This window comes from Panthera uncia (assembly GCF_023721935.1).
Source record: "Panthera uncia isolate 11264 chromosome A1 unlocalized genomic scaffold, Puncia_PCG_1.0 HiC_scaffold_17, whole genome shotgun sequence".
Classification (NCBI taxonomy): domain Eukaryota; kingdom Metazoa; phylum Chordata; class Mammalia; order Carnivora; family Felidae; genus Panthera; species Panthera uncia.
The window spans coordinates 32,743,932-32,766,401 of record NW_026057577.1 but is presented as its reverse complement, the minus strand read 5'-3'; the positions used below and the strand labels follow the sequence as shown (position 1 = coordinate 32,766,401).

At 37.9% G+C, this 22,470-nt stretch overlaps 1 protein-coding gene and 1 non-coding gene across 3 annotated transcripts in view; one reads left to right on the top strand and one right to left on the bottom strand.

The window, feature by feature from the left end:
- Window positions 1–22,470, top strand: part of PFDN1 (prefoldin subunit 1) — a 56,523-nt gene that overhangs the window by 7,392 nt on the left and 26,661 nt on the right. The gene's annotated exons all lie outside the window — the stretch shown is intronic.
- Window positions 16,875–16,981, bottom strand: LOC125935829 (U6 spliceosomal RNA). Its single transcript, XR_007461814.1, has one exon. It is a non-coding gene; the product is annotated as a U6 spliceosomal RNA (small nuclear RNA).

Below are 22,470 nucleotides of genomic sequence, written 5' to 3'. Positions count from 1 at the left end.
TTTAATATGGGAGGAACTTGAGTAGATTAGTCTCTGAGAAGAATGATTAGTGCCTTTTTAAAACTTGAACCTAACTAAAAATAACTTTGTACCATATTTAAACCAATTTAGAGGTATGCCACCATTCTGTGGGTATTTTTTACATTTAAGGAACTAAGAATGAACAATGGTATAAATCTACCAACTAGATAAGTGTCTAGCAATGCAGAATTTGCTGTTTGGGAGCGGTGTTGCTATTTCTACTTGTTGAAGTAATTTGATGGTTGATCTCTAATGGTTGAAAGATCCAGAAGTGTAAAACCTAAGATAAATGTGGCACAGGTAGAAAGTAAAAACAGTAGATATATTCCTGATAGGGAACAAATTAACAGTAGCCAAAATCCGAACAGTTGAGCAACTTTTCAAGCAATTAGGATGTAGAAATCTGAATTTTTCACGATAGCTTGGTTGAACTGCCCTTTGTTTAAACTATTATGTTAGTTCTTTTGTGATTTTAATTGTTAGTTTGGATGTTGACCTGTAGTTTGAATCATGACAGTTAGTAAAGCCAAGTCGAAATATTTGGTTTCTCTGTTTAGTTATGTTAAATATTAATAGAAAGGGACATAGTCGTGGTGCCTGAAGTTTTGCAACCATTTTACAATTTCAGATAGTTGTAAAGTTGGTATTCTAGTCAATTTGGTGTAATTTTAAAGCTGATGAAATAGTTTTACTAGATTAGGAAATAAACCACAAAACTTGGTGCAGTAAATATTGTTGATGTTATAGTAAAAATAGTTTATATTGTTCTTACTGGAATCAGGTTTGGATATTTTATTTAGTGATTGCTATAGGAGAAAAGTACACATTATTTTTGCTGTGAGAGCACATGGCAGATAGAAATTTATCAGCTCCTTATATCTTCTCTTTAAATGTAGTAATCTGTATTTTAGAGTAGAGAAAATGAAGCAAAGATAAAATAATTTTCAAAGGTAAGAAGGCATTTTTAAAAAGTTATTTTTTAGATTTTATTTTAAAGGAAGAGGGGTTCTTGATGTTGAACTGCTTTTACTAATAGATTGTGACCCTCCCTTTTTGTGTTTTTATACAGAGCCATTTAAAGTTCTGGCTTTCATTGCTCAGAGCTGTAAGGGGGGAAAAAAACCAAAAACAACTTTTCCTGTTGTGCAAGGAGAAATGACTTCACTTTTGTTGATGCTGAGTGTGTATGTAACCTCAGACGGGCACATTCTCCTCTTTCACAGATGTGGTACTCTAGGGAGAGGAGATTTTTGAGTAATATTCTTAATTTCCTTAAGTTGTCAGTGATTTAAAAACTTAGTGTTCATTATAACTCTGCTGTACTGCTGTGTAGAATGACATCACTGTTTTTATGCGAGGGCAAGTTAACAAACATTTGCGTAGGAATTACATAGCCATGTTTCTTCTTTAGAAGAGTACTTTTGATAATTCTTTCCCTTCTTCCCCTCCCATGTCCTCCAGAATCCAGTCTCACTGAAACACAGGAAATTAGTTTTGAAAATTCGTGTGCTAATTAGAAGTTTATTGTAAAAACAGGAGAAGTCTGTTCTACTTGGGATGTACAAACATGCGAAAATAAAATTTTTACTTAATGTGTCCTTGTAGGGTTACTTATTTTAGGCTTGAACTTGATTAAAAAATGTAAATGGAATTGATTCATTTGGTTACTTGGAGCACTTTGCTTTTGGATTTCCTGACATCAAAAGGCTTCACATTTGTTTTTTAAACTGGCAAAGGATGAAACAAAACCTGCTTTTGTTGCATGAAAGTAGCAATTACTCAGCAACCCAAGAGGATACTACAGTGTATTCTAATTGGTGATAAGGATTGATTTAGTAAACTGAGGGAAGGGTGAAAAGTACCATTACCTTGTTGTTCCCATGTAAATAAAAATAAAGGTAGCAGTAACCTTGAACTATGTTACTTTGTCATTGGGGAATTGTTTGCTGCAACTGACTAGCTGAGTTTCTCTGAAATGAAAAACGATCAGTTCTTATTTTTTAAGTTTATTTCTTTATTTTGAGATAGAGGAACAGAGAAAGAGGGAGAGAGAGAATTCCACACAGGCTCCACACTGTCAGCACAGAGCCCGACGTGGGGCTTGATCTCACCAACTGAGACCACGACCTGAGTCGCAATCAAGAGTGGGATGCCTAACCTACTAAGCCACCCAGGCGCCCCTGAAAAACAATCACTTTTAGGCCGTACCAAGAATTTTCTGATTTTAGCTGCCACTTATCTCATAGTGGCAAATTTAGGAACAACTTGCTATCTAATCTGTTTGAGAGAGGACTGAAATGTTCATGTCCAGGAACATAATCTGCTTAATGAAACATCCAAAAGGAGCTCACAAAAAATATTGACCTAGAAGTTGAAAGGCAGTCAGTCCATGTATGTGAATACACACTTGGTATGACTTGTTAGTATTCTTTTTTACTCCTTATATCAGGAATTGATAGGGTCTGCAAATATCCTTTGCCCAGAAGGAATAATTAGGATTGCAGTGTGTTGCATGCACCATTAGTGCCTGTGGTTTTGTGAAGAATGTATGCTCAATTTATTTTTAGCATTCAAGTTCGAATGGACATGTCTGAGGGAATGTTATCTTATTGTCCTGGCCAAGAACTCTACTTACCATCTCTTGTTTTGAGGAAGGTCAGTTACCTTGAAATGGACCAGATTACTTGGGAGACACTGTTCCCTTGGCTTTGAAGAGGACTTGAAATGTTCTCCTATCAAAATTTGCACAGCAGCAGGATCCCAGTATTAAAAATGTATCTTTAAATAGATAAGAGCATGGCTGCCCTAAACCAAGCCTTTTACATTGTTTGGCTCAGGGTAAAAAGATTTGGATCACAGTATGCATCCTGTATGTGTGTGTTAGACTGAGTCTTTTGCATTTGTCCTAAAATATATTTATATTTCTCTGACTTTATGCTTTTGTACTAGGAGTCTTCTGTTTGTGTCCTTTAATGCTCACTGGATAATAATTTGTACTGTCCAGTGGTTCTGTTTCATCCAGTGTTACATTTTAACCTTTTAGTAAAAGAAAGATCACATCTTGGAAAAAGTTATAGCAGATCTTGATGATTATATGTGGAAATGTTTGGGGTTTGATGAGGCTAGAGTAAAAGTGGTAAACATCAGAGGTGATTATTTACCAGAATACTTAGAATACCGAATAGTGACAAAAATAAACATCATGTTTAAAATAGACTAACATACTACTGCTTCCATTTTAGGAGTAATAGTTTGATTTAAAAATACACAGTGATTTCTAATTAGTACAGATTGAACCTAGCAGTGTGTGAGTTACTCATCTAGAACAAGGAATGTTTACATGGACTTGGGTTCCTCAAGGGACCATGATTCTCTAATAATTCCAGTGAATTCTCAGCCCTCATCTAATTTGACCTATCAGCATTTATTCCAGTTGGTCTTTCCTGGTTGAACCATTTTCTTCCTTTGGCTTCTAGGAGATCACCTCTTGGTTTTCCTTTTATTTCACTGGCCATTCCTTCTCAGTCTCCTTTACTGTTTCTTTTTCTTTCCCATTTCCAAGTATTAGATTGACCTTGGGCTCAGCCTTTGGAATTTTTTTTCTTTTCTTTACTTTTCTTTTCTTTACTCTTTTCTTTTACTCTCTTAGTGATCTCATCCAGGCTTATCTCTTTAAGATTTTTTTTTTAATGTTTATTGATTTTGGAGAGAGAGAAAGAGAGAGAGAGAGAGATAGTGTGAGTGGGGGAGGGGCAGAGAGAGAGGGAGACACAGAATCCAAAGCAAGCTCCAGGCTCCGAGCTGTCAGCACAGAGCCTGATGCAGGGCTTGAACTCGTGAACCATGAGATCATGACCTGAGCCGAAGTTGGATGCTTAACCAACTGAGCCACTCAGGTGTCCCCAGGCTTATATCTTTACAGTGCCTTTTGATATACTGGCAACTCCCAGGTTTTTATCTTTAGCTTAGACCCCTTCCCTGAACTCCAGATTTGTATATCCACCTGCCTACTTTACATCTCCATTCGATAGGCCTCTCAAGATTAACTTGACCAAAATAAAATTCTCACTGTTCCAGGTAAACCAGTTCTCCCCTACAGTCTTCCTCATTTCAGTGGATGACTTTTTTGTCCTTCCATTTCCTCTTCTTCGTTTTTTTTGTTTTGAGAGAGAAAGCTTGAGTGGGGAGAATGGCAGAGGGGTGGGGAGAATGGCAGAGGGGTGGGGAGAGAGGATCTCAAGCAGGTTCCACACAGCCCAGAGCCTGACATGGGGCTAGATCCCACCACGCTGGGATCATGACCTGCACTGAAATCAAGAGTTGGATGCTCAACTGACTGAGCCACCCAGGTGCCCTAGTCCTTCCATGTCTTCCAAATCTTGTAGTTATCCTTGACTCAGTCCATTAGCAAAGACTATCTTTAAATTTGATCCAGAATCTGAACATTTCTGCTTACCACCTCCCTGATTTCAGCTACCATTTGATTATTGCAGCTGCCTCCTAACTGGGCTCCCCCTGCTTGCATCCTTACCACTTTATAGTTTTTCCCAACAGAGCACCCAGAGTGATCCTTGCAAAACAGAAGTCAGGGGCACCTGCATGGCTCAGTCAGTTAAGCATCCACTCTTGATCTTGGCTCAGGTCATGATCTTGCGGTTTGTGAGTTCGAGCCCTGCCTTGGGCTCTGCACTGACAGTGTGGAGCCTGCTTGGGATTCTGTCTCTTCCTAGCTCTGCCCCTCCTTCTCTCAAAATAAATAAACTTAAAAAAAAAAAAATCACTCTAGTCAAAATCTTCAGATAGCTTTCCATATTATCACTGAAAAAGACAAGTTGCTTTTGCAGTTGCTGGTCTCTCTGTCTGGAGATGTTTTCTTCCAGATGTCTACTGTACACCTTTGTCTTCCTTTAGGTCTTTATTAAAAAGGCACTGAGGCCTGTCATAACCACCCTGTTTAAAATTATATACATAACTTCTACCCCTACCTTCTTGCCTCCTGTACTCTCTCTTTTTGACTTTATTTTTCTTCATGGCATTTATAATCATCTGGCATACTATAGTACTAATTATCCATTTTTCTTAAATAAACTTTATTGAAATACACCTTATATATAGTAAAATACATTAATTTTTAAGGATACAGTTAAATGAATTTTGATAACTGTAATCACCACGTCTGTCATGATACAGCACATTTTCATCACCCTAAAAAGTTCCTTCTTCCAAGTCATTTCTTGGAAGTTCTGCTCCAGGCAATTGATAATATGACTTGTCTCAGTATAGATTAATATTTCCTGTTTTAGAACTGCATATGGAATATATATATATATAGAATCATTATGATATGTACTACTTTGTGTGGTTTCTTTCATTAAGCATAATGCATCTGAGATTTATTGATGTCGTGTATATCAGGCCTCCTCAGGGACTATATCTGGGCTTCGGTTCCACTTCTTTAAGTACTCTTGCCTCTGCCCCCTTTATGCTTGCCGGCTTTATCTTCAGGTTGGCTGTAGGAGTTCCAAGGATTTAATTCAAATGTGACAACATGTAGAGTTAGTACTGTGTTTTTTTTTTTCTTTTTCTTTTTAAGTTTATTTACTTATTTTGAGAGAGAGAGAGTAAGGGAGGGGCAGAGAGAGACAGGGAGAGAGAATCCCGAGCAGACTCCACGCTGTTAGCACAGAGCCCGATGTAGGGCTTGAACTCACAAACCGTGAGATCATGACCTGAGCCGAAACCAAGAGTCAGACGCTTAACTGACTGAGCTATCCAGGCACTGTGAGAAAGTACCATGTTTTTCCTGTGTCATATTTGTAGGAGCAAAGAAATCTTTCTCAGAAGTCTTCAGAGGGCCACCTCTCACATTTCATGACCCGAACTGAACCACATGCTTGGACTTAAATCTTGGGGGATGGGACTACTGTGATTGGGTAAGACCAATCAAGATTCATCCCAGGATTCACTTCCCTGAGTCACTTGGGAAAGTGGAGGTCCCCAAACAAAATTGGAGCTCTCTCAACAAAGAAGAATGGATATTGGGTAGCCAGTCAATAGTGTCTGTTAAAATCATCCACAGCAGTCTTTCCAGTGAGCAATAATTGAGGGCTAGCCACATGAAAACTGTTGGTAATATACGTAGGATAAATTGAGGAGAGTTTAACATGGAATGCAGAAAGAAGCTATTGAAGTAATTCAGGAATGTAATAAGTTCAGAAGGTGGCAGAAGTGGAAGGGAGAGGAAAAGGGTCAGTATGAAAGAAAATGATGAGTCTTAGTCATAAATGGGGAATATATAGGGTACAAGGAGAATACTTGCAAGTTTGGGACTAGGTGAGTGGGCAACTGGTGATAATCATTGATAGCTGTGGTTGAAGTGGGGGAACCTACAGGTAGAAATGACAGATGATGCAGACATAGTGCAAGTGATAGGGGGTGATATTATTTTGCAGTTCATTAGCCAAGTTAAAACCTTGATCATAAAGGAGTTCTTGGAGGGACTTGGGTAGAGATAGCTTAGTGGAGAAGCTTGCATAATGCTTGTAATATTGACACTGGAAGAGAAAAGGACAGGGAGGGGTGGTGTTTAATTTAAAAAACAAATGAAAAAATGGGGACAGGATGGAGACAACCTGAAAGAGCCAATGATTTTTTCGAGTAGTTTCAGGTTTACAGAAAGTACAGAGAGCTCTCATATACCCTCTCTCCACCCCCGTTTCTGTTAACATCTTACATTTGTGTGGTACATTTGTTACAAATGAAGGAATACATTATGATTAACTAATATCCATAGTTTACATTAAGATTCACTGTTTTGTACAGTTCCGTGGGTTTTGGCAAATGTATAATATCTTGTGTTTGCCATTACAGTATCGTACAAAATCATTTCATAGTCCCCCCAAATCTCCTGTGTTCCACCTATTCATCCTTCTTTCCTTTCTCGTACCCTGATGACCACTGATCTTTTAAAATGTTCTCTATAACTTTTCCAGAATGTTATATAGTTGGAATCATACGGTATGTAGTCTTTTCAGACTGCATTTTTTTTTATTTTTTTTTTTCCCTTAGCAGTATGCATTTAAGTTTCTTCCATTTGTCTTCATGGCTTGATAGCTCACTAGATCAATTTCCCTGCCACCCCCATCCCACACTGCTTCATTTTGGTAGTTCTGTTGATCTCAGTATCTTTGAGTTTATTGATTTTTTTTTTTTTACAGTGTCTAATTTGCTCTAAAGCCTGACCAGTGATTTTGTTGGTGTAAGTATGGTGTTTTTCATCATCAGAAGTAGCACATGCCTCTTTTTTTTTCCTTTTCTTTTTTAAGTTTACTTATTTATTTTGAGAGAGTATATGTGTATGTGTGTGTGTATATATATATATATATATATGTATATATGTATATTTACACTTATGTATATTTATATATATATGAATGAGTGAGGGAGAAAGAAAGGGAGAGGTAGAATCCCAAACAGGCTCTGCACTGTCAGTGTTAGCTGTACTCGAACCCACTATGAGATCATGACCTGAGCTGAAATCGAGTCAGTTGCTTAACCGACTGAGCCACCCAGGCACCCCTTGCCTCTTTTTTATATTGATTTCTCTATTGTTAAGTTCCTGTCTTCCATTATTTCTTAATCACATTATATAATATTTTAAAATTTTCTATCTGCAAGTGGTGCTTGGGTGGCTCAGTTGGTTAAACGTCCGACTTCAGCTCTGGTCATAATCTCATGGTTCATGAGTTTGAGCCCCACATTGGGCTCTGTGCTGACAGCTCAGAGCCTGGAACCTGCTTCATTCAGATTCTGTGTCTCCCTCTCTTTCTGTCTCTCCCCTGCTTGCGCTCTGACTTTCTCAAAAATAAACATTAAAAAAAATTTAAAAACTTTTTTTTCTATCTGCTAATTGCTTTCTTTCTCTCCTTTGTGAGTCTGTTTCTATTAACTGAATTTCCTCCAGACAATGGGTTATATTTTCCTATTTATTTGTGTGTCTGGTGATATCTATCTGTGTGTATATATATATATATATATATATATATATATATATTTATTGAAATTTAAGTCTATTATGTATAAATCTGCTTCTATATAAAAAGTTTTTTTGTAAATGCCCAAATTGGTATTTATTTTTTTGAGGTATAATTGACATATCATTAATTTCAGGTCTACAGCATAATGAGTCAGTATTTTGTATAGTGTGAAATGATCATAGTATGTCCACTTAAAATCCATCAGCACACGTGGTAACAAATTTTTTTTCTTGTGATGAGAACTTTTAAGATTTTCTCTTTTAGCAACTTTCAAATATACAGTAGAGTTCACTATAATCAGCATGCTGTACTTTATATATTGACTTATTTATTTTTTAAGTGGATGTATACCTTTTGATCATCTTCATCCATTTTGCCCAACCCTGGCCATTGGCAGCTGTCAGTCTGTTTTATAAATCTGTGACTTTGTTTGTTTGTTTGTTTTTTTACATGTCACATATATGTGAGATCATCAGTATTTGCCTTTCTCTGTCTGATTTATTTCACTTAGCATAAAATCTTCAGGGTCCATCTATGTTATCTCAAGTGGCAAGATTTGCTTCTTTTTTTGTATATACCACATTTTCTTTATCCATCCATCGACGGCCTCTTAGGTTTCTTCCATGTCTTGGCTATTGTGAATAATGCTACAGTGAACATGGGAGTGCATTTATCTTTTCAAAGTGGTGTTTTCATTTCCTTTCAACAGATACCCAGAAGTGGAATCTATTTTTTATTTTTTGAGGAACATACTCTTTTCATAGTGTTTGCAACAATTTATATTCCCACCTATAGTGCGCAAGTCTTCCCTTTTCTCCTTGTCCTTGCCATCGCTTGTTATTTCTCATAGATTTGAAGTGATATTCTCATTGTGGTTTGATTTGCATTTCCCTCATGGTTAGTGATGTTGAATACCTTTTCATGTATGTGTTGGCCATCTGTCGTCTTTGGAAAAATGTCTATGTAGATCTTCTGTCCATTGTTAAATGAGATTTGTTAATTAAGTTTTAAGAATTCATTTTTATATGTATTTTGGATGTGAGTGCCCTATCATATATATGATTTGTAAATATTTTCTCCCAGTTCACAGGTTGCCTTTCATTTTGTTTCCTTTGCTACGTAGAAGGCTTTTAGTTTGATGTACTTGATTTTGCTTTTTTCTTGCCTTTGCCTTTTGCTGTCAAATCCAAGAAATCACCAAAACCTATATAAAGGAAAAGTTTTTCTAAGTTCTCTTCTGGTTGTTTTATGGTTCAGATCTTAATGTCAAATCATGAATACATTTCTAATTGATTTTTGTGTGCTATAAGATAATGTTCCAGTGTCATTCTTTTGCATGTGACTGTCTGGCTTTCCCAACACCGTTTATGGAAGAGCGTGTCATTTCTTCATTGTATATTCTTTTTTTAAATTTTATTTTATTTTTTATTTTGAGAGAGAGAGAGAGAGCACAAGTGGGGGAGGAATAGAGAGAGACGGAGAGAAAGAATCCCAAGTAGGCTCCACACTTAGCACAGAGCCTGATGCGGGACTCGCACTCATGAACCTTGAGATCATGAACTGAGCCAAAATCTAGAGTTGGACGCTTAACTGACTGAGCCACCCAGGCACCCCTCTCATTGTATATTCTTGATTGCCTTGTTATAAATTAATTGATCATCTATGTGTGGGTCTGTTTCTTTCTTTCTTTTTATTTTTTTATTTTTTTTATTTTTTATTTTTTATTTTTGAGACAGAGAGAGGCAGAGCATGAACGGGGGAGGGGCTGAGAGAGAGGGAGACACAGAATCGGAAGCAGGTTCCAGGCTCCGAGCCGTCAGCCCAGAGCCCGACGCGGGGCTCGAACTCACGGACCGCGAGATGGTGACCTGAGCCGAAGTCGGACGCCCAACCAACCGACCGAGCCACCCAGGCGCCCCTCTTTCTTTTTTTTTTAAGGTCATGCCCTCAGGATACCAGCAGGTTATTTATTTATTTAAATCTTTTAGAAAGAGGGAGAGTGTGCACAAGTGTGTGAGTGGAGGATGGGGGGGGGGGAGAGAGAGAGAGAGAGAGAGAGAGAGAGAGAAAGAGAAAGAGAGAAAGAGAAAGAAAGAATGAATATCCCAAGCAGACTCCATGTTCAACATGGAGCCCAATGCGGGATTTGATCTCACAGCCCTGGGATCATGACCTGAGGCAAAAATCAAGAATTGGATGCGTAACTCCAGGCACCCCTGTGTGGGTTTATTTCTGAGCTCTCTAGTTTGTTTCATTGATCTATGTCTGCTTTTAGGCTAGTACTGTATTATTTGATTACTATAGCTTTGTAATATAATTTGAAATCAGGAACCATGATGCCTCCATTTGTTCTTTCACGAGATTGCTTTGGTTATTTGGGGTCTTTCATGGTTCCATGCAACTTTTAGCATTGTTTGTTATACTTTGGTGAAAAATGTCATTAGAATTTTGGTAGGGATTTCATTAAATATGTAGATTGCTCTGGGTGGTATGGACATTTTAACAGTAATTGTTTTTCCAGTCCATGAGCATGGAATATCTTTCCATTTGTTTGTGTTGTCTTTGGTTTCTTTTGTTAGTATTTTATAGTTTCAGAGTACAGATCTTTCATCTCCTTGGTTAAGTTTATTCTTAGGTATTTTATTTTTTGTGCAACTATAAATGGGATTGTTTTCTTAATTTCCCTTTATGCTACTTTATTATTAGTATATAGAAATGCAACAGATTTGTGTATATTGATTTTGTGTCTTGCGACCTTACTGAAGTCATTTATCAGTTCTAGTAGTTTTTTGGTGGAGTCTTGAGGGTTTTCTGTATATAGTATCATATCATCTGCAAATGGTGAAACGTTGGCTTCTTCCTTACCAATTTGGATGCCTTTTATTCATTTTTCTTGTCTGATTGCTATGACTAAACTTCCAATACTGTGTTAAGTAAAAATGGTGAGAATAGACATCTTAGTCTTATTCCTGATTTTAGGGGAAAGCTCTCCATTTTTCACTACTGAGTATGATGTTGGCTGTGGGTTTTTCATATATGGCCTTTATTATGCTGAGGTATGTTCCCTCCAAAACCTACTTATTTTGAGGGTTTGTATCATGAGTGGATGTTATACTTGGTCAAATGCTTTTTCTGCATCTGTTGAAATGATATGATGGTTCTTATCCTTTCCTTTGTTGTTGATGTGATGTGTCATGTTGATTGATTTGCAAATATTGACCCATCATTGCATTCTGGGAATAAATCCCACTTGATCGTGGTGAATGATTTTTTTTTTTAATGTTTATTTTTTTTGAGAGAGAGAGAGAGAGAGCACGGAAGAACGGGTGGGGGAGGGGCAGAGAGAGGGAGACAGAGGATCTGAAATGGGCTCTGTGTGGAGAGCAGATGAACCAAACTGTGAGATCATGACCTGAGCCACTCAGGTGCCTGGATGAATGATTTTTTTAATGAATTGTTGGTTTCACTTTGCTAATATTTTGTTCAGGATTTTTGTATCAATGTTCGTGAGAGATATTGGCCTGTAGTTCTTTTTTTTCACAGTGTCTTTATCTAGTTTTGGTATCAGGGTAATGCTGGCCTCATAGAATGAATTTGGAAGTTTTCCTTTTCTATTTTTTGGAATAAAGAAGAGATATTAACTCTTCTTTAAATGTTTGGTAGAATTCACATATGAAGCTGTCTGGTCATGGACTTTTGTTTGTTGGGAGTTTTTGGATTACAGATTCAATGTCACTGCTGGTCTGTTCAAATTCTCTGTTTCTTCCTGATTCTGTTTTGGGAAGTTATATGTTTCTGGGAATTTATCAGTTTCTTCTTGGTTGTCCAGTTTGTTGGCATATAATTTTTTGTGATATTATCTTATAATCTTTTGTATTAATGTAGAGTCAGTTGTTACTTGTTTTCTTTGATTTCTGATTTTGGGTCTTCTTTCTCGCTCTCTCTCTTTTTTTTTATATATATGAGTCTGGCTAAAAGTTTATCAAAGAACCAGCTCTTGGCTTAGTTGGTGGAACTTGTGACTCTTGATCCCATGGTTGTGAGTTCGAGCCCCATGTTGGGTGTAGAGATTACTTAAAAATGATAAAAAAAAAAATCTTTAAAACAAACTACAAGAACAACAACAAAAACAAAGAACCAGCTCCTGGTTTCATTGATCTGTTATATTGTTTTTTAGTTTCTATTTTGTTTATTTCTACTGTTAATCTTTATTATTTTCTTCCTTCTACTGGTTTTGGGTTTTGTTTGTTCTTTTCTAGTTCCTTTAGCTGTAAGGTTAGGTTGTTTATTTGTGATTTTTTTTTTTTTACTTCTTGAAGTAGGCCTGTATTGCTCTAAATTTCTTTCTTAGAATGACTTATACTGCATCCCAAGGATTTGGACCCTTGTGCTTTCATTTTCATTTGTCTCCATGTAGTTTATTTATTTTATTATGATTTTTTGTGATTTATTATTATAATTTTTTAAAGTTTTTTTTTTTTTGAGGGTGGGGAGGGGCAGAGAGAGAGGGAGAGATAGAATCCTGAGCAGGCTCCACACTGTTAGCAGGGCTCAACCTCATGAATCGTGAGATCATTACCTGAGCTGAAGTCTGACACTTAACTGACTAAGCCACCCAGGTACCCACCATGTATTTTTTTTATTAATTAATTTTTATCTTATTTTTATTTTATTCATTTTTATAAAATTTTGTAAAAAATTTTTTAAAAATATTTATTTATATTAGAGAGAGAGAGTGCATGAGAAGGGGAGGGGCAGAGAGAGATGGAGACAGAATCTGAAGCAGGCTCCAGTCTCTGAGCTGTCAGCACAGAGCCTGATGTAGGGCTTGAACTCATGAGCCATGAGATCATGACCTGAGCCAAAGTCAGACACTGAACCAACTGAGCCACTCAGGCTCCCCTTAATTTTATTTTAGAGAGAGAGTATGAGCAGGGGAGATGGGCAGAGAGAGAGGCAGAGAGAATCTTAAGCAGGCTCCACTCTGAGCATGGATCTCGATGCGGGACTCAATCCCATGACCTGAGGGATCGTGGGATCCTGATCTGAGCCAAAATCAAGAGTCGGACAGTTAACTGATTGAGCCACCCAAATGCCCCAACTAACTTGAATTTAAATAAATAAATTAAAAATAAACACAAGGGGCACTTCAGTGGCATATTCGGTTGAGCGCACACCTCTTAATTTCGGCTCAGATCATGATCTCATAGTTAGTGAGATTGAGCCTTGTGTCAGATTCCGTGCTGATAGTGTAGAGTCTGCTTGGGATTCTCTCTACCCCTGCCCCCCAAATAAATAAATTAATTTAAAAATTTTTAAAAATAAGTAAGTTAAAATTAGTTCACATACAGTGTAGTATTTGTTTTAGGAGTAGAACCCAGTGATTCATCACTTACATTTAACACCCAGCGTTCATCTCAATAAGTGCTCTCCTTAATGCCCAGCACCCATTTACCCATCCCTCCCACCTACCTTCTCTCCAGCAACCCTCAGTTTGTTCTCTGTCTTTAAGAGTCTCTTAGGGTTTGCCTCCCTCTCTGTTTTTATCTTACTTTTCCTTCCCTTCCCCTGTGTTATTCTATTTGTTTCTTAAATTCCACGTATGAGTGAAATCATATGGTATTTGTCTTTCTCTGACTTATTTTGCTAAGCATAACACACCCAAGTTCCATCCACGTTGTTGTAGATGGCAAGATCTCATTTTTTTTGATCACCTTGTAATATTCCATTGTGTGTATATATATATATATGTGTGTGTGTGTGTGTGTGTGTATGTATACATATATATGTATATATACATATATATGTATATATTTGCCACATCATCTTTATCCATTCCTCAGTTGTTGGACATTTGGACCTTTTCCGTAATTTGACTATTGTTGATAGCACTGCTATAAACATTGGGGTGCATGTTCTCCTTTGAATCAGCATTTCTGTTTCCTTTGGATAAATACCTAGTAGTGCCATTGTTGGGTTGTAGGGTAGTTTTATTTTTAATTTTTTGAGGAACCTCCATACTGTTTTTTAGAGTGGCTTCACCAGTTTGCATTTACACCAGCAGTGCAAAAGTGTTTCCCTTTCTCCACATCCTTGCCAACATCTGTTGTTTCTTGAGTTTTACTTTTAGCCATTCTGACAGGTGTGAGGTTGTACCTCATTTTGTGGTTTTGATTTGTTTATATCTCTGATGATGAGTTTTTTATTTCCTCTTTGAATTTTTGGTTGACCCATTCATTGTTTAGTAGCATATTGTTTAACCTCCGTGTATTTGTGTTCTTTCCAGACTTTTTTCTTGAGATTGATTTCTAGTTTCGTAATGTTATAATCAGAAAGATTCCATGGTATGACTTCAGTGTTTTTGAATTTGTTAAAACTTGTTTTGTGACCTAATAAATGATCTTTTCCTGAGACTGTTCCTTGTGCACTTGAAAAGAATGTGTTAAAGTCTCTTACTTTTATTGGTATTGATTACTTCCTTTATGTTTGTTATTAGCTATTTTATGTATTTGGGTGCTCCTATGTAGAGTATGTAAATATCTACAATTGTGATATCTTCTTGTTGGATTGTTCCCTTTATGATTATATAGTGTTTTTTTGTCTCTTGTTATGGTCTTTTAAAATCTATTTTATCCAATGTAAATATTGCTACCCTGGCTTTCTTTTCACTTCAATCTGCATGTCTTTAGGTCTGAAATGAATCTTTTGTAGGCAGCATATAGATGGGTCTTGCCTTTTTATCCATTCCGTCACCCTATGTCTTTTGATTCAAGTATTTTCGTCCATATAAATTCAAAGTTATTGACAGATATGTACTTACTGCTCTTTTGTTACTTAATGGTTGTTTTTGTATTTCTTCTCTGTGCCTTTCTTCCTTTGATCTCTTCTCTCATGGTTTGCTGGCTTTCTTTAATGATATACTTGGATTCCTTTCTCTTTATTTTTGTGTGTCTTCTACTGATTTTTGATTTGTGGTTACCATTAGGTTTCTATATAATATCTTATGCATGTAGCAGTGTATATTAAGTTGATGGTTGCTTAAGTTTGAACCCATTCTTTCCTCTCCATTTTTTAGGTATATGGTGTCATACTTTACATTCTTTTATTTTGTGAATCACATGACTCTTTTTTTGTGTGTGTTTATTTTTGAGAGAGAGGGAGAGTGAGCAGAGGAGGTGCAGAGAGAGAAGGGACAGAGGATCCAAAGTGGGCTCCACACTGACAACAGAGAGCCCGCTGCAGGTCTGAAACTCATGAACTGTGAGATCATGACCTGAGCTAAAGTCGAACAATCAACTGAGCCACCCGGTCGTCCCCACCTCACTGATTTTTATAGATAAATCCAATTTTACTGCTTTGTGCTTCCTATTTTTCTTCTACTTATAGTCTTTCCACTGAAAGTTCCATTTAACATTTCTTGTAGGGCTTGTTTAGTGGTGATTAATTCCTTTAGCTTTTGTTTGTCTGGGAAGCTCTTTATTTCCTATTCTGGGAAATTTCTTTTCTTTTCTTTTCTTTTCTTTCCTTTCCTTTCCTTTCCTTTCCCCTTCCCTTCCTTTCCTTTTCTTTCCTTTTCTTTCCTTTTCTTTCTTGTTTATTTATTTTGAGACAGAGAGCATGAGCAGGAGAGGGTTAGAGGAAGAGAGAGAACGTCCAAGTAGGCTCTGCATAATTGTGGAGTCCAATGTGGGGCTTAAACTCACGAACCTTGAGATCATGACCTGAGCTGAAATCAAGAGTCAAATGCTTAACCAACTGAGCCACCCAGATGCCCCTTTAAATTTTTTTAATGTTTGTAGCATAAGAGACTGTTAAAAACTGAGAACAAACTGAGGGTTGATGGGGGGTGGGAGGGAGGGCAGGGTGGGCGATGGGTATTGAGGAGGGCACCTTTTGGGATGAGCACTGGGTGTTGTATGGAAACCAATTTGACAGTAAATTTCATATATTAAAAAATAAAAAAAAAATAAAAAAACAAAGCGAATTTCAAGAAAAAAAAATAAATTTTTTTAATGTTTATTTATGTTTATTTATTTTTGAGTGGGGGAGGGGCAGAGAGAGTGAGATACAGAATTCGAAGCAAGCTCCAGGCTCCGAGCGATTAGCACGGAGCCCGATGTGGAGCTCGAACTCACAAACTGTGAAATCATGACCTGAGCCAAAGTCGGATGCTTAACCGACTCAGCCACCCAGGCGCCCCAATGTTTATTTTTCAGAGAGAGAGAGAGAGAGAGGCAGAGGGAAAGGGGGACAGAAGATCTGAAGTAGGCTCTTCACTGACAGCAGAGAGCCCTTTGTGGCCCTCGAACCCATGAACTGCAAGATCATGACCTGAGCCAGAGTTAGATGCTCAACACACTGAGCCACCCAGACACTCCTCTTAATGTCTTTAAATTTTTGTCTTTATCATGGCATTTTGGCTTTTTAATTATTCTTTGTCTTGTTGTGGACCTTCTTGGGTTGATTTTGTTGGGGGCTGTCAGCCTTCTGGATCTGGATTTCTGTTTCCTTCCCCAGATTTGGGAAGTTTTCAAGTATTATTTCTTCAAATACGTTTTCTGCCCTCTTTTCTCTCTCTTCTCCTGGGATCCCTAAAATGTGAATGTTACTACACTTGATGGTGTCATTGAGTTCCCCAAGTCTATTGCATTTTAAATTCTTTGTTCTGAATCCTCTTCAACTTGATTGCTTTCCATTACTCTGTCCTTCAGGTTGATGATTCCTTCTGCTTCCCCTGGTCTGTTTATTCCACCTGGGGTGCGTGTGTGTGTTTCTGTGTGTGTGTGTGTGTGTGTGTGTGTGTGTGTGTGTGTGTGTTTAAATGTGGAACACTTCACAAATTTGCATGTCATCCTTGTGCAGGCGCCATGCTAATCTTTTTTGTATTGTTCAAATTTTAGTATATATCCTGCCCAAGTGAGCACTGGTCTGTTTTTAATTTCAGTTATTGTTCTTCATTTCTTATTGATTCATTTTTATGTTGTTTTTTTTTTTCTCTTTGTTGATGGTCTCACTGAGGTCCTCCAGTCTTGTCTCAAGTCTAGTAAGTATCTTTGTGACCATTACTTTAAATTCTCTATCAGGCATATTACTTCTCCATTTCACTTAGCTCTTTTGCTATGATTTTGTCCTATTTAATGTGGGACATACTCTATGTCCTCATTTTGTCTAACTCTGTGTCTGTTTCTGTGTTAGGAAAGTCAGCTATTTTTCCTGTCTTGAAAGTAGTGGCCTGATGAAGACTAGGTCTTGTGGTGCCTTCCAGTGCAGTGTTCCCCATTCAACAGACTTGGTGCTTCAGGGTCTCCTACGTGTGTTGTGTGTGCCCCGCTCTTGTGGCTGATCTGTGTTTGCCTTCAGTCCAGTCATCCCATAATGGCTCTCTTTGCCTGTTGTGGGCAGGGTTTGGTCCCTGTGTTGTTAGTGGGCCAGTCTGGGTTTGTCTTGTGCTTGAGTTGAGTCAGACCAGGTGTTTGCCAGAGATGTAGTAGAACTGAACCTCAGGGTACTCTCCCTTTGTCATCCCCTGAGAAATTTTTGTTGCTAGACTGGGCCTGAAGTCAGTTTGCCTGGGACCCAGTTTGCCTCCAGTTGGGGCTGCAGTTGGGAGTAGTGTGTGGGGTTATCTTCCCTTCTCCCTGGGGCAGGAGTCACTTTGGAGTGGTGCTGGTCTCTGTTGGGACTGCTTGTATACTATTGTGGCACCACTTTGGATGGGTTCTGAACAAGGGTGTATTGGAGGGGGCATGTCAGCAGTAGAATAGGAGCATAGGGCACATGGTGTATGCATGGTCTGCAAAGGTCCATTGCAGTCACCTGAGAAAACTGTTGGTGAGGCCTGCCAGGTTGGAGGGGGCAGAAACTGCAGAAGTGCTTGTGGTGGGGGATGCTGTTAGCAAGCACCATGGAGCTTGTAGGTGCTGTGCTGATTTCTGCAGGTGTTTCTAGGCTGGAGGACAAGGGAGAGAAATGGCACCCGGCAGCTCTTTTATTCTTGGAGAAGTGTCCCAAAGATCCCTACCTCTCCAGTATGCACTCTGACATCAACCATTAAATCTTCTCGTTATACACCCCCCCCCCCCCCAGCGTTTTCTAATTTCTGCTTTTGTGCTGTATATCAGTGAGGCTATTTGTTGTGCTGTCTCTTTAAGGAAAGGTACTCCACCCTCCCTGCTCTCCTAGAACAGAGTCTTCTTTCTGATTTTTAAAATTCCATGTGTTAAGCCTTACTGATTGTTAGGCCCCTGTGGTTTTCAAAGCCACCTGTTATGGGGATTAGTTTTTTCCCCATGTGGGTGCCCGGTGCATGGGGTGCGTGGGGTGCCTGGGTTGGGGATCTGATCATCTCCCCTCTCTGCACCTGCTGGTCCCTCCCTTCCCCAGACAGTCCTGTGGGTCTATTTAGCTCTCAATTGCATTTCCACCCTTCTTATCCTCTTCAGTGTGGCCCTTTCTCTACATTGAGCTGGGGGCGGTCTGTTCCTCCAGCCTTCAAGTTGTTTTCTGGGTTATTTACACTGATGTTGGTGTTATCTAGGTGTATGTGTGAGATGAGGTGAGTCCTACTATGCCATTTTCTCTGGAAGTCCCCCCAGTGTATGATCCTCTTAATTTATGTTGAAATCGGTTTGCTAACATTTTGTGAAGATTTTTGTATCTGTGTTCATGAGGAATATGAGCCCATAATTTTCTTTTCTCATGATGACCTTATCTGTTTGTGGTATCACAGTAATGCTGGCTCCCTAAAATGAACTTGAGAGTGTTTCCTCCTCTTCTATTTTTTGGAAGAGTTGGGTTGAAAAGGACTTATACTAATTCTTCCTTGAATTTTTGGTAGAATTCATCTTTGAATCCATCCATTGACTAGTTGGGAGGTTTCTGATTTCTCTTTCCTAGTCATCATCTATTCAGATTTTCTGTTTATTCACAATTGTATAAACAGTCGTGTTTATTTGTTTCTAGGGATTCATCCATTTCCTCTAGGCTGTCCAATTTGCTGCTATACAATTGTTCAGTCTTTTATGATCTTCTGTATTTCTGTGGTATCAATCATAATATTTCTTTCATTTCTGATGTTGAGTTGTCTCTTTTTTGTCTTGGTGAGTCTAGCTATAAGATTGTCTATTTTGTTTATCTTTTCAAAGAGCCAGATTTTAATTTCATTAGTCTCTTTTATTGTCTTTTTACTTTCATTTATTTCTGCTCTAATCTTTGTTATTGCCTCCCTTTTACTAACTTTGAGCCTTTTTTTGGCTTTTCTTTCCCCCCTAGTTCCTTGAGGTATGAAGTTAAGTGGTTTATTTGAGATTTTTCTTGTTTCTTGCGATAGACATTTATTGTTGTGAACTTCTGTCCTAGAACTGCTTTTTCTGCATCATGTAAATTTTGTTACATTGCTTTTCCAATTTCATTTATGCCAGGTATGTTTTGATTTCTCTTTTGATTTCTTTGGTGCATTGATTGTTTAGTGGCATGTCGTTTAGTCTCCACATATTTGTGAGTTTCCCGGTTTTATTCATGTAATTTCTAGTTTCGTGAAAAGATGCTTATGTGATTTCAGTTCTCAAATTTATTAAAACTTATTGTAGCCCAGCATATGATCTAACTTGGAAAATGTTCCATATGCAATTGAGAAAAATGTATTTTGTTGGTTTTGGATGGAATGTTCTGTAAATATGTGGTAAGTCTATTTGGTGTTACATGTCGTTAAGGGTGACGTTTCCTTAGTGATTTTCTGTCTGAATAATCTATCCATTGATTTAAGTGGGGGCATTAAAGTGCTCTGCCATTATTGTATTGCTGTCTATTTCTCCCTTTAGATTTGATAACATTTGCTTTATATTTAGGTGCTCTTATGATTGGTGCAAAAAAAGTTTGCAAATGTTGTATTGTCTTACTGGATTGATCCCTGTATCAGTGTGTAGTGCCCTCTTTGGTTTGTCGTTACAGTTTTTATTGTAAGTCTATTTTGTCTGATGTAAGTATAAATGCTCCAGCTTTCTTGTGGTTTCCATTTGCCTGGGAATATCTTTCTGTGTCCTTTCACTTTAGGTTTGCATATGTCTTTACATTTAGAGGGAGTATCTTGTGTGTTTTTTTTAATTGTTTTATTTTTATTTTATTTTATTTTGTTTTGTTCTGTTCTATTCTATTCTATTCTATTTTAGAGAGTGTGCGTGCATGAGCAGGGGAGAAGGACACAGGGAGAGAAATCTTAAGCAGACTCCATGTTCAGTGCAGAGCCTGATGAAGGACTTGATCCCACGACCCTGGGATCATGACCTGAGCTAAAATCGAGTCGGGTGCTCAACCGTGAGCCACCTAGAGGCCTCTAGAGGGAGTATCTTGTAGGCAGCACAGAGCTGGGTCGTATGTGTTTTTTATTTGTTTACTCTATGTCTTTTGACTTGAGAATTTAGTCTGTTTTCATTTAATTATTGATGCGTGCTTATTGCCATTTGTTGTTTTCATGGTTTTCTTTTCTTTTCTTTTTTTTTTAATGTTTATTTTTGGTGGGGGGTGGAGAAAGAAGGGGACAGAGGATCCAAAGTGGACTCCATGTTGACTGCAGGGAGCCCAATGCAGGGCTCAGATTCACAAACCATGAGATCATGACCTGAGCCAAAGTAGGATGCTTAACCCAGTGAGCCACCCAGGTGCCCCTCTGGTTTTCTGTTCCTTGCTTCTTCTCTTGCTCTTTTCCTTTGTGGTCTGATTTTTTTTAGTGGTATGCTTATATTCCTTTCTCTTTATTTTTGTATATTTACTATAGATTTTTGCTTTGTGGTTACTATGTGGCTTACATACGATGACATACCTGAAACAATCTATTTTAAGTTAATAATAACTTAAGTTTGACCCCGTTGTAGAGCTCAAAATTATTACTCCTCCCCCACCATGTTTTATGTTTTTGACTGCACATTTTACACCTTTTTTTTAACATTTTATAGTAATGTTTTAATTTTTGTTTATTTTTAAATTATAATTCCAGTGTAGTTAACATACAGTGTTATCTGAGCTTCAGGTGTACAACATAGTGACTCAACAATTCCATATGTCACCTAGTGCTGATCATGACAAATGCAGCCCTTAATCTTCATCACCTGTTTGACCCATCCTCCCACCCCCTCCCTTCTGGTAACTATCAGTTCTCTGTAGTTAAGAGTCTTTCTCTCTTTTTTCCTTTGCTCATTTGTTTCTTAAATTATAGGTATGAGTAAAATCATATGGAAACATTTTACATCTTTTTATCTCATGTATCTCAACTAATTATTGTAGTTGTAATTATTTTTGTTACTTTTATTTTCCAGAATTTGGTTCTTTTTGTTATCAGGTATTCTTGATTATGCATCTTGCTGATTTTATTTCATAATTTAAAAAAATGGATGTTCTTTCCTTAGTCACTTTGAAAGTCTATTTAAAGTTTGTTTATTTTTGAGAGAGGAGAGAGAGCATGAGCAGGGGAGGGACAGAGAGAGAGAGGGAGACCTAGAATCCAAAGCAGTCTCCAGGCTCTGAGCTGTCAGCACAGAGCCTGGTGCAGGGCTCCAACTCATAAACTGTGAGATCATGACGTGAGCCTAAGCAGGATGCTTAATCAACTGAGCCACCCAGATGCCCCTGGAACTCTTAAATATTACATTAATGTCATTTTAGCATTAATCTATTATTTTCATTTTGTTGGAAATAAAGTCATTTCCTCATTTTTCATTTTTGTAGTATAGTTTACATAGAATAAAATTTACCCTTTTTTTAAAAAAAGAATTCTTTTTAATGTTTATTTTTGAGAGACAGAGTGCGAGAGTGGGAGGGGCAGAGAGAGAGAGGGAGACCAAGAATCTGAGGCAGGCTCCAGGCTCCAGGTTCTGAGCTGTTAGCATAGAGCCCGATATTGGGCTCAAACTCACAGGCTCGAACTCATGAACCGTGAGATCATGACCTACGCTGAAGTTGGACACTTAACCAACTGAGTCACCCAGGCAGCCCTAAAATTTACCCTTTTTAGTCACACAGTTCTATATGTTTTGACAAATGTATGTGATTGTGTAATTAACATCGCAGCCTAGTGATGAAATATTTACATCCCCTTAAAACATTCCTTATTCATTCTTCTCTCTTCACCCTTACTACCTGGTGACTGTTGATTTGTTTTTCCCTCTTATTTTCTCTTTTTTAGAATGATACCTAGATGGAAGCATACTGTATATAACCATTTGTGTGTCCTTCTTTGACTTGGCGTAACTTTTGAGATTTCTTGATGTTGTTAGGTGTATCACTTGTTTGTTCCTTTTTATTGCTGAATAGCATTTCCTTGTATGGCGGCACCACATTGTGTCTATTCACTGGTTGATGGACATTGAGTTGTTTCTGGTTTTTGGCAGTTATGAATGTAATAATCATGAATATTTGTGTG